Raw genomic sequence first — 11730 nt, 5'->3', positions numbered from 1 at the left:
GAGAAAACTAGACACACAGGCCTTGCCATAAGGGGACAGACCAAAGGTCTACCGAGCCCAGAAACCTGTATCCAACAGTGGCCAGTCCTAGATGCTTCTCAGGAAGGCATATATCCTCCACAATGCACTCATTGTACAATACTGAACCATGGAGGAAAATTCTTCCTGACCCCACCTGCCAGATCAGCTTCTGCCCTGAAGCATGAGGACTGAAAGGCCTTGTCATTTTTATCATAGAATTAGCGTCACTGAAGATGCTATTTTCTTGCTCATATAAACATCTAATCCTTTTTGTAAGCAATTTGCCTTAACAAAACCCTGTGGCTGTGAATTTCACAGATTATACTACAGCATGCAAAAATGTCTTTTCTTTGGACTATGATAAGTGAGACAGAGAACTACAGAGCTTAGCGGGAAATTGGAGGAGACCAGAACTGCCATGGGCACTAAGCACTGTTGCCATTTACCCTCAAAGATCTCAGAAGGACAGGAATAATAAATACATCCTGTGTTTGGAAGGAAAATTGATTGTAAAGCCATATGTCTAGAGCTCCAGACACAGAGACAGACAGACTATATATATAACGCATCCTGGGTCATTATTGCTCCAAGAAAAAAGCATTTGTAATGGTTAACTCTGGTCTCACCTATTCCACTAACCTCACTCTTTTCTTCTGGCCATTGTGCTGCTTCTGCATTTCAGTTTAGACAGCAAAGCAGCTGAGAAACTAGGAGCCCTTATTTTAGAGAGAACAACATTCTACAGTCAGGTCCAAAATACTACAGCTTCTATTTGTGATGCCACAGGGTTTGGGGCCATTACTAAGGAGGAATAGATCAAGGCAGACAATTTGAAAAGCCTATAGGTTGCATCATCAGCGTTTGCCCTTCCATGGCACTTTTTCTGTGAGGAGTTCAACATGCTTTACAAACATAAATCAACGCTCACAACATTAATTTGTCCAGTTCTACAGAAAGCTAAGGGGACGCTAAGAGACACTGACATTAAATGATTTTCCCATGGAAATCACTGGGCAAAGCACACAAAAATCGCAACTCTAACCTCAAGACAGCACCAGTGTCATGAGAGGAACAGACCAGTTGAGCACAAACAGAGGGGATTCGTCTTGGGGCTAAAAGTACAACGAATATGAACGTGACGTGGGGCACATCTGTGCAGTGCAGTACTCCAAGAGGTGAAATGTACGGACAAGTGGGGAAGGACGGCTAAGTATTGCATACACATATGTCCACTGCAGTGTCGAGATATTCTGCCCTCTCCCAGGTCTACCACCTAAAAGCCGGGTTTCCCCAGGGAATCCTGATACAGCTCCAGCCACCAGCCCTCACTTTAAAGCCATAAAAAGGGCTGTTTCAAAAGGGGTCTGTGAGAAAGGAGAAGTGAGGCAGCTGGAAGAAAGCGTGGCTGCCTCCCTTGGGGTGGGTGGCTGTCACACACTCTGAGGCACTGAGAAACTTTCTGATGGGTTCTCATCAGACAGAAGCAGGCAGTACATTCTGCAAAGCCTCCGATAGCACTGAGCAGCCAGGCAAGGAGAAAGTCCCCCGGCCACAGCTGTGTCTGTCTCTCCATTCACAGGCCTCTGTTCCGTTTGCTAGTTCTCTCGCACTCCCTCCCCTCCCCAGTCACACACACTAAGAGAACAGCTCATTCTATTATGATTTATTTTAATCCTTTAGCAGTTTCTGGCTCCATCTCCCACAGAGCAGCCTGTACTGAGCTCTTCAATATGCCGATAATCCCTGTCCCCTAACCTTCCCTGCCCGCATAGGTGTGTGCAGCCCATTTCATTAGGGTGTGCACCCAGGGAGCCCCACCCTAGCCCCTGCCCTGCCCTAGTCCCGCCCCCATCCACTCCCTCCTACTTCCCGCCCCCTGACTTCCCCCCTCAGAACCCCCAACCCCCCCTGCTCCTTGTCCCCTGACTACCCCCTCCTGGGACCCCGCCCCTAACTTCCCCCCAGGACTCCACCCCCTACCTAAGCCTCCCTGCTCCTTGTCCCCTGACTGCCCCCCTAGGACCCTACCCCCTACCTGTCCCCTGACTGCCCCGACCCTTATCCACATCCCCACCCCCAGACAGACCCCGGGACTCCCACGCCTATCCAACTACTCCCCACCCCCTGACAGGACCCCCAGAACTCCTGACCCATACAACCCCCCCGCTCCCTGCCTCCCCCAACCCCTCTCCACACCCCTGCCTCCTGACAGCCCCCCCAGAACTCCTGACTCATCCAACCCCCCCCAGCTCCTTGTCCCCTGACCACTCCCTCCAGAGACCCCCACCACTAACTGCCCCCCCAGGACCCTCCTTGCTCTCTGTCCCCTGACTGCCCTGACCCCTATCCACCCCCCGCTCCCTGAGAGACCCCGGGACTCCCAAGCCCCATCCAATCCCCCCTGCTCCCTGACTGCCCCTTCCAGAGACCCCCCCACCCCTAACCACCCCCCCGGGATCCCACCCCCTATCCAACCCACCCTGCTCCCTGTCCCCTGACTACCCCCACCCCTTATCCAACCCCCCTGGCCCCGGACCCCTTACCATGAGAATCGGGCTCCTAGCCTCCCCATGGAGCCAAACACTACCCTGCGGGAGCGTGCAGCCCCAGCCCCCAGAGCGCTGCGCGCGTGGCAGCATGGCTCCAGGGGAAGGGGTAAGGTGGGGGAGGGGACGGCGGCTTGCTGTGTTCGGCCGGGCACTCCGGCCCAGGAGCGCGGACCCCGCGGCTTGGCGCGCCGGGGAGTGGAGCCATTTGGCCACCCCTGCATTGGGGTGTGCCTGGGCACACCAGGCACACCCCATGCGCACGCCTATGCCTGCCTGTCTGCCTGAATGTCAGATATTGCACATTGCAGTGACTCCCCTCCTCAGCCCTGGAGGAAGTTATTAATTTGATGCACCTATGGCTAGAGTTCCAGGATTCTGAGTTCCCTGAGCCCTATTGGCCAAATTACCCCCGGTGTAACTCCACTGAAACAATGGATGACTTCTGCCTTATGTTTCAAAATTACTAAGATCAGATTCTTCCACATCTCCCTGTACACACTCCCAACAAACTCCTAAAAGGGAATGGTCTTCTCCTGGTCCCCCTAATTCATCTCTCGATGGGCCGGGCCAGGCAGCACAGCTGAAAGTGGGGCTGAAAGTCTGAGGCCCTGGATATCCTCTTCAGTAAATATACAGACAGATTAATCAGTGGTGAACACTATGATATGGCTGGAAAATCAGGGTCATACCACTGATGAAAGAGTCCATAATGCATTCAGTCTGGCTGCGGTACCAGGGGGTCTGGTTCTCTTTTCCTTAATTAGTTTCTACTGCACAGTACAATACAGTTACAGTGTTACGTTCTGGCCAGTCCTCCCACCGTGGGCCACTGCTTAAGTAGCTGCTTCTGTGGGGTGCAATGTGGCTATAGTTTTAGGGGCTGAACACTCCTCTTCACCCCTCTGCTGGAGTATGCAGTGCACCATGGCTTCCCATGCCTGACATCAACTCCCGCACCTTGCTTTTGGATCAGCCTTTCTGCACAGGACAGCCACTCCTTTGAAGAGGGGTCAGGGGGATAATTCTGGGGCTATAGGACATGCATGGATTCCATGTTCCCTAGCAGCTGTATTGAGAGAGAATGGCGAAGGCAGCCCACTCTCTACAAAGCTGGATTTCTGATGCAAAAAAGGGGAGGGCTGTGTGGAGATCTCTCACGAGTAATATGGGTCAAGCAGAGCGCCTCACAGCGCCCTATGCAATACCATAATGGAACAAAGCCTTTCCGACTCAGTAGCCACAGACCAGACAGGGCTGGAAATACAAGCAACAGCCCTGCTAGTTGGATGCCTTTGCCACCACTAACAGCATGCCCGGTGAGACACAGGTAGATTCTGCATCACTCTCCCTACAGAGACCTTAAAACAAGCTTGATAACAAGAATTCTACAACTCACAGCAACAAAGCCTAACATGGAATTCTAGCATATAGCAAATAGCCACACGACATCCAGCTAGGGGCAAAGAAACAGATACTCAGTGGGAGTGATGAGAATGCCAAAAGAGTCCTGGGGGTAGACAGGTGGCACCATCTGACCAACAAGCTCTCCACTGCCCACCAGCAAGTGCTCCATGGACTTTGGGAACTTGTGGGACCGTTACTGAGTTACTGAAGTGTTTTAAAGGATGACCATATAACAGCCTAGCTAAGTGGCCACTCCACAAGGATAGAGCGGTTTCAGATATTCAAAGGCTGTTAACATCAAGGAGAGAGGGGAACCACTCGGGGTGAAATTAAAAGGCAAAATTTAAGCTGACTATCAGGACGACAGTGAGCTCTCAGAAGCTGTAGAATAGGCTCTCAAGGGAAGGGTGGAAGGCCCATCACTCAGGATATTTAAACTAGACTGGACAGATCAGCTAATCTACTGTAGGGAGGAACACTCCCATGCTGTGAGATGCTGCAGCCTTGCATCAGCTGGGAATCCTTCTTTTCTCCATGGCATAGTGCTGTGGGGAGAGTGCTTCCTAGAGCCACACCCCCATGGGTGGAGGAGAGAGATAAATACTTACCCATCAGCAGCTGTTTATCTCACCCCTGGCCCTCTATGTGCAGTGAAGTGATAAACAGCACATCCCTGGAGATGGAGCAGAGGTCAGGACCCTGGACCTGCAGTCACATTACAGAGTGCAGAATGGCTGACCCCACTGTGTTTGTGCAGGTGTGCATGCACTGGGGAGTGCTAAGACATCTAGGCCTTTGGTATAACCCACCCCCCTCCGGATTATTCCTGGGGCACTGTGTAAAAATGACCTGTATTAATGCTATTCAGAGCAGCACTAATTAATCATTCTGTGGGCTCTGCCCCCCACCACAGGGGTTGCAGAGTGTGGAAGCAGCCCATGCTACTGGTGATGGGTGGAGGACGAAGAGACACACTGTGGGTGTGTGACTAGGGTTTCCCACACATCTCCAGCCTCCACCTCCTAATCAGACCCTGTCCATAAAGCATTCCCTCTGGATCTGCAGAGTGGCACACAGGCCTGACAGCCGCATTGTTGAATCCATTGCACCCCATAATGCTTTATAGAAATATGCTTATGAGTGTAAATATGACATAACTGGAATATGTTTTATGCTAGATATGCCATGTAATATATCTTTGCAAAGGTTATGTTCTACTGAGTGTGATCATCCTATTTGTATAAATGTATCATTCTTGTATATGAAACTAGAAATATGAAATATAACTCTGAGCTCCTATTGTAATTATGCGAAGTGTGGGCCATTAATGGTGGCTTGGAATCTTGATGGCTCCCATTAACCAGGACAATTGGTTGTAAATGGCTCTGTTTACTTGTAAAAGTCTTCCTGTATACCTGTGTGCTGGCAAGTGGGTAATGAAGTCTTACAGTGACATGTGATCATGTCACCTGAACTGGAATCCATCTTTAACCTGGTGCTTTTCCATTTAGAAGGAGGGGTGGGGACCCAGAGAGGGACAAAGGATTCCTGCCTTGTGCAAAAGATATATAAGTGGGTGGAACAGAACAAAAGGGGCGGCAGCCATGTGAGAAATCCCCTAGCTACCATCTGAGTTGGAACAAAGACTGTGTGACGGGTTGGATCACAGAAACCCCCTTGGGAGCTGCCACCTAATGTGCAAAGACTACCCCTGCTTCTGTTTTCCCTGCCAGCTCAGGATTCCAGCACCCTGTCTTGCTGAGCCAGACACTCCAGTCTGCTCTAACAAAGACTCAGGGTCTGAATCACTTGTCCCAAAGCTGCAAGTTTACCTGAAAACCAGCTCACAGGAGTGTGCTTGTCTTTAGCACTCAGATGCCCAACTCCCAATGGGGTCTAAACCCAGATAAATCCGTTTTACCCTGCATAAAGTTTATGCAGGGCAAACTCATAAATTGTTCGCCCTCTATAACACTGATAGAGAGATATGCACAGTTGTTTGCTCCCCCAGGTATTAATACATACTCTGAGTAAATTACTAAATAAAAAGTGATTTTATTAAATACAGACAGTAGGATTTAAGTGGTTCAAAGTAGTAACAGACAGAACAAAGTAAGTCACAAGCAAAATAAAATAAAATGCGCAAATCTATGCCTAATCAAACTAAATACAGATAAGTTCCTCACCAGTTCCAGAATGCTCCCTTTTACAGGCTACTCTCCCTTTAGCCTGGGTCCAGCAATCTCTCACAACCCCTGTAGTCTCTGTTCAAGTATCCTGGGGGGGTGGAGAGGCTCCTTCTTTAGCCAGCTGAAGACAAAATGGAGGGGTCTCCCCCAGGTATAAATAGGCTCTCTCTTGTGGGAGGAGACCCCCCTCCTCCCTCCTATGCAAAGTCCAGCTCCAAGATGGAGTTTTGGAGACACCTGGGCAAGTCACATGCCCCTGCATGACTCAGTCTTTACAGGCCGACGCCATTGTCCACATGGTATCTTGCATGTCTCCAGGAAGAATTCTTATGTGGATTGGAGCATTCCAAGATGCATTGTTCCCCAAGTGTTTCCTGATCAGGTACTTAACCTGGCGAATTCCTTCCTAAAGAAGCTGACCAAATGCCTCCCAAAGCTTACTTAGAAACCAAGCAAGCATACAGCCCATATTCTTAACCTCAAGTAGAAAATGATATATATATGTACAAATAGGATGAATGGATATAGTAGACCATAACCTTTACGGAGATATGTTACCTGGCACAGGCAGCACAAAACATATTCCAGTTATGTCATACATACATTTATAAGCACCCCCTCCCCATAAAGCCTTATGGGGTACACCGTCACAGACTGTACCAGGGGAAAGGATTGAGCCCAGACTAGAAGGAAGCTAGTCTGTCAAAGAAGTTTATGGGAACATCTCTGAGGGTGGGATTTACCTGCATTATTTCCTACTGTATTAGGCTTAGACTTGTGTGTTCTATTTTATTTTGTTTGGTAATTTACTTTGTTCTGTCTGTTATTACTTGGTACCACTTAAAATCCTACTTTTTGTATTTATTAAAATCACTTTTTACTTCTGAATTAACCCAGAGTATGTATTAATACCTGGGGCGGGGGGAGGGAAAACAGCTGTGCATATCTCTCTATCAGTGTTATAGAGGGCGGACAATTTATGGGTTTACCCTATATAAGCTTTATACAGAGTAAAATGGATTTATTTGGGGTTTGGACCCCATTGGGAGCTGAGTATCTGAGTGCTGGAGACAGGAGCACTTCTTAAGCGGTTTTCAGTTAAGCCTGCAGCTTGTGGGGGACGTGGTTCAGACTCGGATCTCTGTTTGCAGCAGGCAAACGTGTCTGGCTCAAACAAGGCAAGGTACTGAAGTCCCAAGCTGGCAGGGAAAACGGGCTCAGAGGTAGTCCCAGCACATCAGGTGGCAGTCCCAAAGGGACTGTGATCCAACCCGTCACACCCATCTGGGTGTGAGATGAGTGGGTTCCCCTGTGTGCCCTTCTGAAGAGGAAGGAAATATGCTGAGGCCTGTGTGAACAGGGACTGGTAAAAATTCACAGACATGAGTGCAAACCCTGAAATGACAACTGGCCCTTTTCCTGGGGCACACCCCTCCATGGAATATAGGCTGGACTTTTCTCCAATGGTGCAGGCCTCCCCCATAACGCTGACCAGCCCTTTCCCGAGTGATGAGTGCCCCAGCAGAAACTGGCCAATCTTTCCCCCAGTTTGCGGTACAGTAAGTATAAACTATGCGCAGACAATAGTGTTACGCATTTCATGAGGCTGCACCAGGACTTCAAACCGCTATTACACCTTCAACGATCAGTTGTATTTCAGATCACAATAATCACTTTGCTGAGAAATAAGTAATGTGCAGGTCTTGGCATTACTTTTAAATGCTGGAATGGTGCAGCGTTAAGGTGGTTTCAAGATAAACTGGATGGTTGTTTAAAAAAAAAAAAAAAAAAAAACACCCCCACACCCCCACCCACCAGATTCTTCCTCTTGCTGATTAAGCTGCACCTGTTTCAAAATCAGTAAGGGTGAGATTGGCCTATTGTACTAACTGAAAAGCAGTCTGACAAAAGAAACTAATAGCCATTGCTAAACCAGTTCTGCTTCCAACTCTAGAATATGGATTATTGCTTTACTGAGGAATCTAGTCTACAGAATTTCTTCTATTCAGAAGCCCATTTCAGCAGTGTTTGTTGATTTGCTCAAGTGCCAGCATTTAGGTAGATTTGCTGAATGAAGTCAGACCTTTGCTCCATCTCTTTTGGCATCCTGCCTCTGGCCACAGTCCAACCTCATGGCTGAGAGGAAGATGACCATTCATCTACAAACCACACACCTGACCTTTGACCCCCAGAAGCATACAATTTGACTGCCCTTATCTTTAGAAATGAGCCTAAGCCGAACCCCCTCAAATTTCAGAGAAGTTCTCATCTCAAGACAAATTGTGTGGCTGTTTCATAGCTCTATAGCCAACTAGATTAAGCAACCTTCAACCTTTGGACTTCAGACTCTGTATGACTTGTTTCACATACTGAACACACAATACCTTCACAGCGTAGCTTGCAGGAAAGGCCAAGAAAGTGTTTCTAGCACAACCCCTCATTTCCAATCACTACCTTCCTCAAAAATGTTCCTTTGAGACTAAAACTTTCAAGTCAGGGTCTTGGCCTAAAGGGAACAATTTATTTGGTGAATGTTTGAGCTAAGGCTTCTTAGCCATTATCCAGTTGTAGCAATGGAAATACAATACATACTTGCTCCATTGCTAGAACGGTTAATGACTTTTTTGTTAGCTAATTTATTGCACAGTGGAAGAATAACTGAGTATTCAGGAGGGGAAGGAAGGAGCGTTTAGGATATTTCAAAGTTCAAATGATGTTTATGCATATGTAGCAGAGAAGCTTTCATTGCAGTTTTAGTTACACCTTAACAGGATCCTGAACGAGCTGAGAAGCTGGACTCGCAATACTGCACTAACACGTATTGTTCCAGAATAAAAAGTTGTCTACTGGACATGCAGTAAGTACTTTTTCCTGGGAACCAGGGCCAGCAGGACGTCTTCTTGAGACACTGGGGTCAGGGACTGATGGCAGAAAAAGAGGAGATATTGCTGCCTAGGAATTGGTCTACAAGTAAAGAAGAGTTCCTTCCTGGAGTGGGTGTCTTTGGTCTTCTCTCTAGAACCACCCTGTGTGCCCCATGTCACAGACACACCACTGCTTGTCCCTCTGGAGGGAAGAAAAGACCAGAGACAACACCCTACACAGGAACCTCAACCCATGGGAAAAAAGAAGCGGTGATGTTGTTAGAGCAATAGTTAAAGACAGCTATCCGCTCAGGGCATTCCTCTGCTTATCACCCCAGTTAGTTAACTCATGACATTCCTCTGTTTATCACCCCAGTTAATCCATACCCTCTGTTTATTATCCCAGTTGATCCCTGCATGTATGTAATCTCTCTTAGATACACGTACACAAAAATACCTAGGGGAAAGATGTTAAACAGACCCCTAGCATCTCCAAAGAGGAATTTAAGAAATGTATACCGTCGCACGTAAACATGTTTGTACACTAGTATATAAGAGAGTACTCTGAGCCAGTAAGGTGTGTCTCTTTCCTCTGGCAATGGCCACGATAGAGCACCCGATCAGCTGATCGAAAATAAAGACTTGGTGCCCGTATCCTTGTCTCCGTGCCTCCTTGGGGGTAATTGAACAAGCTCCAGGGGGAAACGAGCCCGATTGGCTAACAATGTCAATGATTAAACATGGGATGTGACCGGGCCTAGCACCAGGCATGTCCTGTGACAATTAGCTGTTAGGAACTTGTAGCTCCTTCCTCTCCCTCTTTAGGCAGGAGAAAACTCCTTTTCCCCAACTGAACTAAGCATCTAGGTCCCCTGCATTACATGTACTGAAACATTTAATGTGTAAAGGCCACACCTACCCCCATTAAAGTAAAATGAAACCTCTGACGCAACTGGTATCACCCCCGTGCCACATTAGATGTGCTGGGTCATCTAATGAATGAAACTTGGACCCTGATCCCATGGGGAAATAAAGGGCCTGACATCAGTGTAACTGACAGCACTTGGCACCTTGCAAGATCAGGCCTTGAGGCAATAGGCCAGGGAAGGGGGCCAGTGTGGAGGATCTAGGTGTGTACATGGAAAACACTAAGGAGAGGGTCCTCCTGAAGAAGCAGAATCTCTCTCCCTCCGACATGGAAAAAAATATGTTCTGTTAATATAGCACTCAAGTTGAGGAATTGCACATACAAAAGTCAGGGAATGCAGAAGTTAGTGTTCCTACAGCAATATTAACTAGGCCATGCTACCCACCCACCCACCCACACCCACACCCACACCCACACACACCCACACACACACACCCTTCACTGTTCCTCTTTGTCTGGCTACATGCAACCCATAGCATCTTATTTAGGAGGAGGTTAAATGCAACTTCTTTCTTATGCCTCCCCCTATGCTCGAAATAGTTTGCCAAACTGCTCCCTCCTTAAAGCCCATTTTGACTAATCTTATCTTTCCTACTTCATTCTCCTCACCAATCTCTTCTCACCCTCCTCTATTACATAGTAATTATATTTATTACAGTAGCACTTAGCAAACCCAACTGTGATCGTGGCCCCATTGTGCAGCTAGACAGAGAAAGTCCCTGCCCCAAAGAACTCACAATCTAGGTAGATAGGACAGGAAAAGGGTGAGAGAAAGGAAGCATTATCTCAATTTTACAGATGGGGGAAGTGAAGCATGGAGATTAAGTCACCAAAGAAATCTGTGGTAGCACCAAGAATTGAACCCTGATCTCTAGAGTCCCTATACACAGCTCTAGCCACGAGACCATGCTGCTTCTCCCTAGATAAACTACTGTCCTGAATCTTTTCTTTGTCATCTTTCAGACAATCTGTACTCTTCTTTCCCTGCTCTTTGAGGGGAGGAATGACTCTTACACTAGGTTCTGAAATATGCACCATCCATTTATCGTGCTATATAAATGATTAGTAATAATACAGAGCCAGCCGTGCCATGTAGCCACGTTAACTTCCTGGTGCTTGATCTCTCATTCTTAATGTTGCATTAATATACGTTTTTGTGCATTGACTATTATTGGCCCACAATCACCCAAGCTCTCAGACATCCAACCACAGCATGTAGTTCTCCAGCCTCAGGAGGCTGTGAATTTTGTAGGCGGAGTGTATGCTGCGTGAAGTAATTTTTCCCCCCCAGAATGTATAAGTGCTATCCTGTTCTTGTTTTATAGGACATGGAAAGGAAGCGGGGACTGAGCAATTTACATTCTACTCTTAAGCACTCCAATCAGGCCATTTGAGGAGTGGATTCGTTTTGCTAGGTATGTCTTGTTACACAAGATTTACAATAGCACCTATGTGCTTTTAGCATTAGCCACTGAGCCTGAAACAGAGGCCTTGTATGCAGCATTCTTTAAAATATCATTATAGTCTGAAATTCACTGGACATTTTAGAGAACTTGGACCTTTTGTTTTACTGGAACCCACTTAGCTCCCTAAGCATCACATTTTGCCTGGCCTTGCTTGATGGTCAAATGTCATCTTAAAGACGTATTCCAGTCTGATCACAGAATCATAGAGCCATAAGGTTAGAAGGGACCGCAAGGGTCATCTAGTCTAACCCCCTGCCAAGATGCAGGATGTGTTGGGTCTAAACCATCCCAGACAGATGGGTATCCAGC

This window comes from Emys orbicularis, chromosome 9 (genome assembly GCF_028017835.1).
Source record: "Emys orbicularis isolate rEmyOrb1 chromosome 9, rEmyOrb1.hap1, whole genome shotgun sequence".
Lineage (NCBI taxonomy): Eukaryota > Metazoa > Chordata > Testudines > Emydidae > Emys > Emys orbicularis.
The sequence above is the reverse complement of the archived record's forward strand: the minus strand, read 5'-3'. Positions refer to the sequence as shown.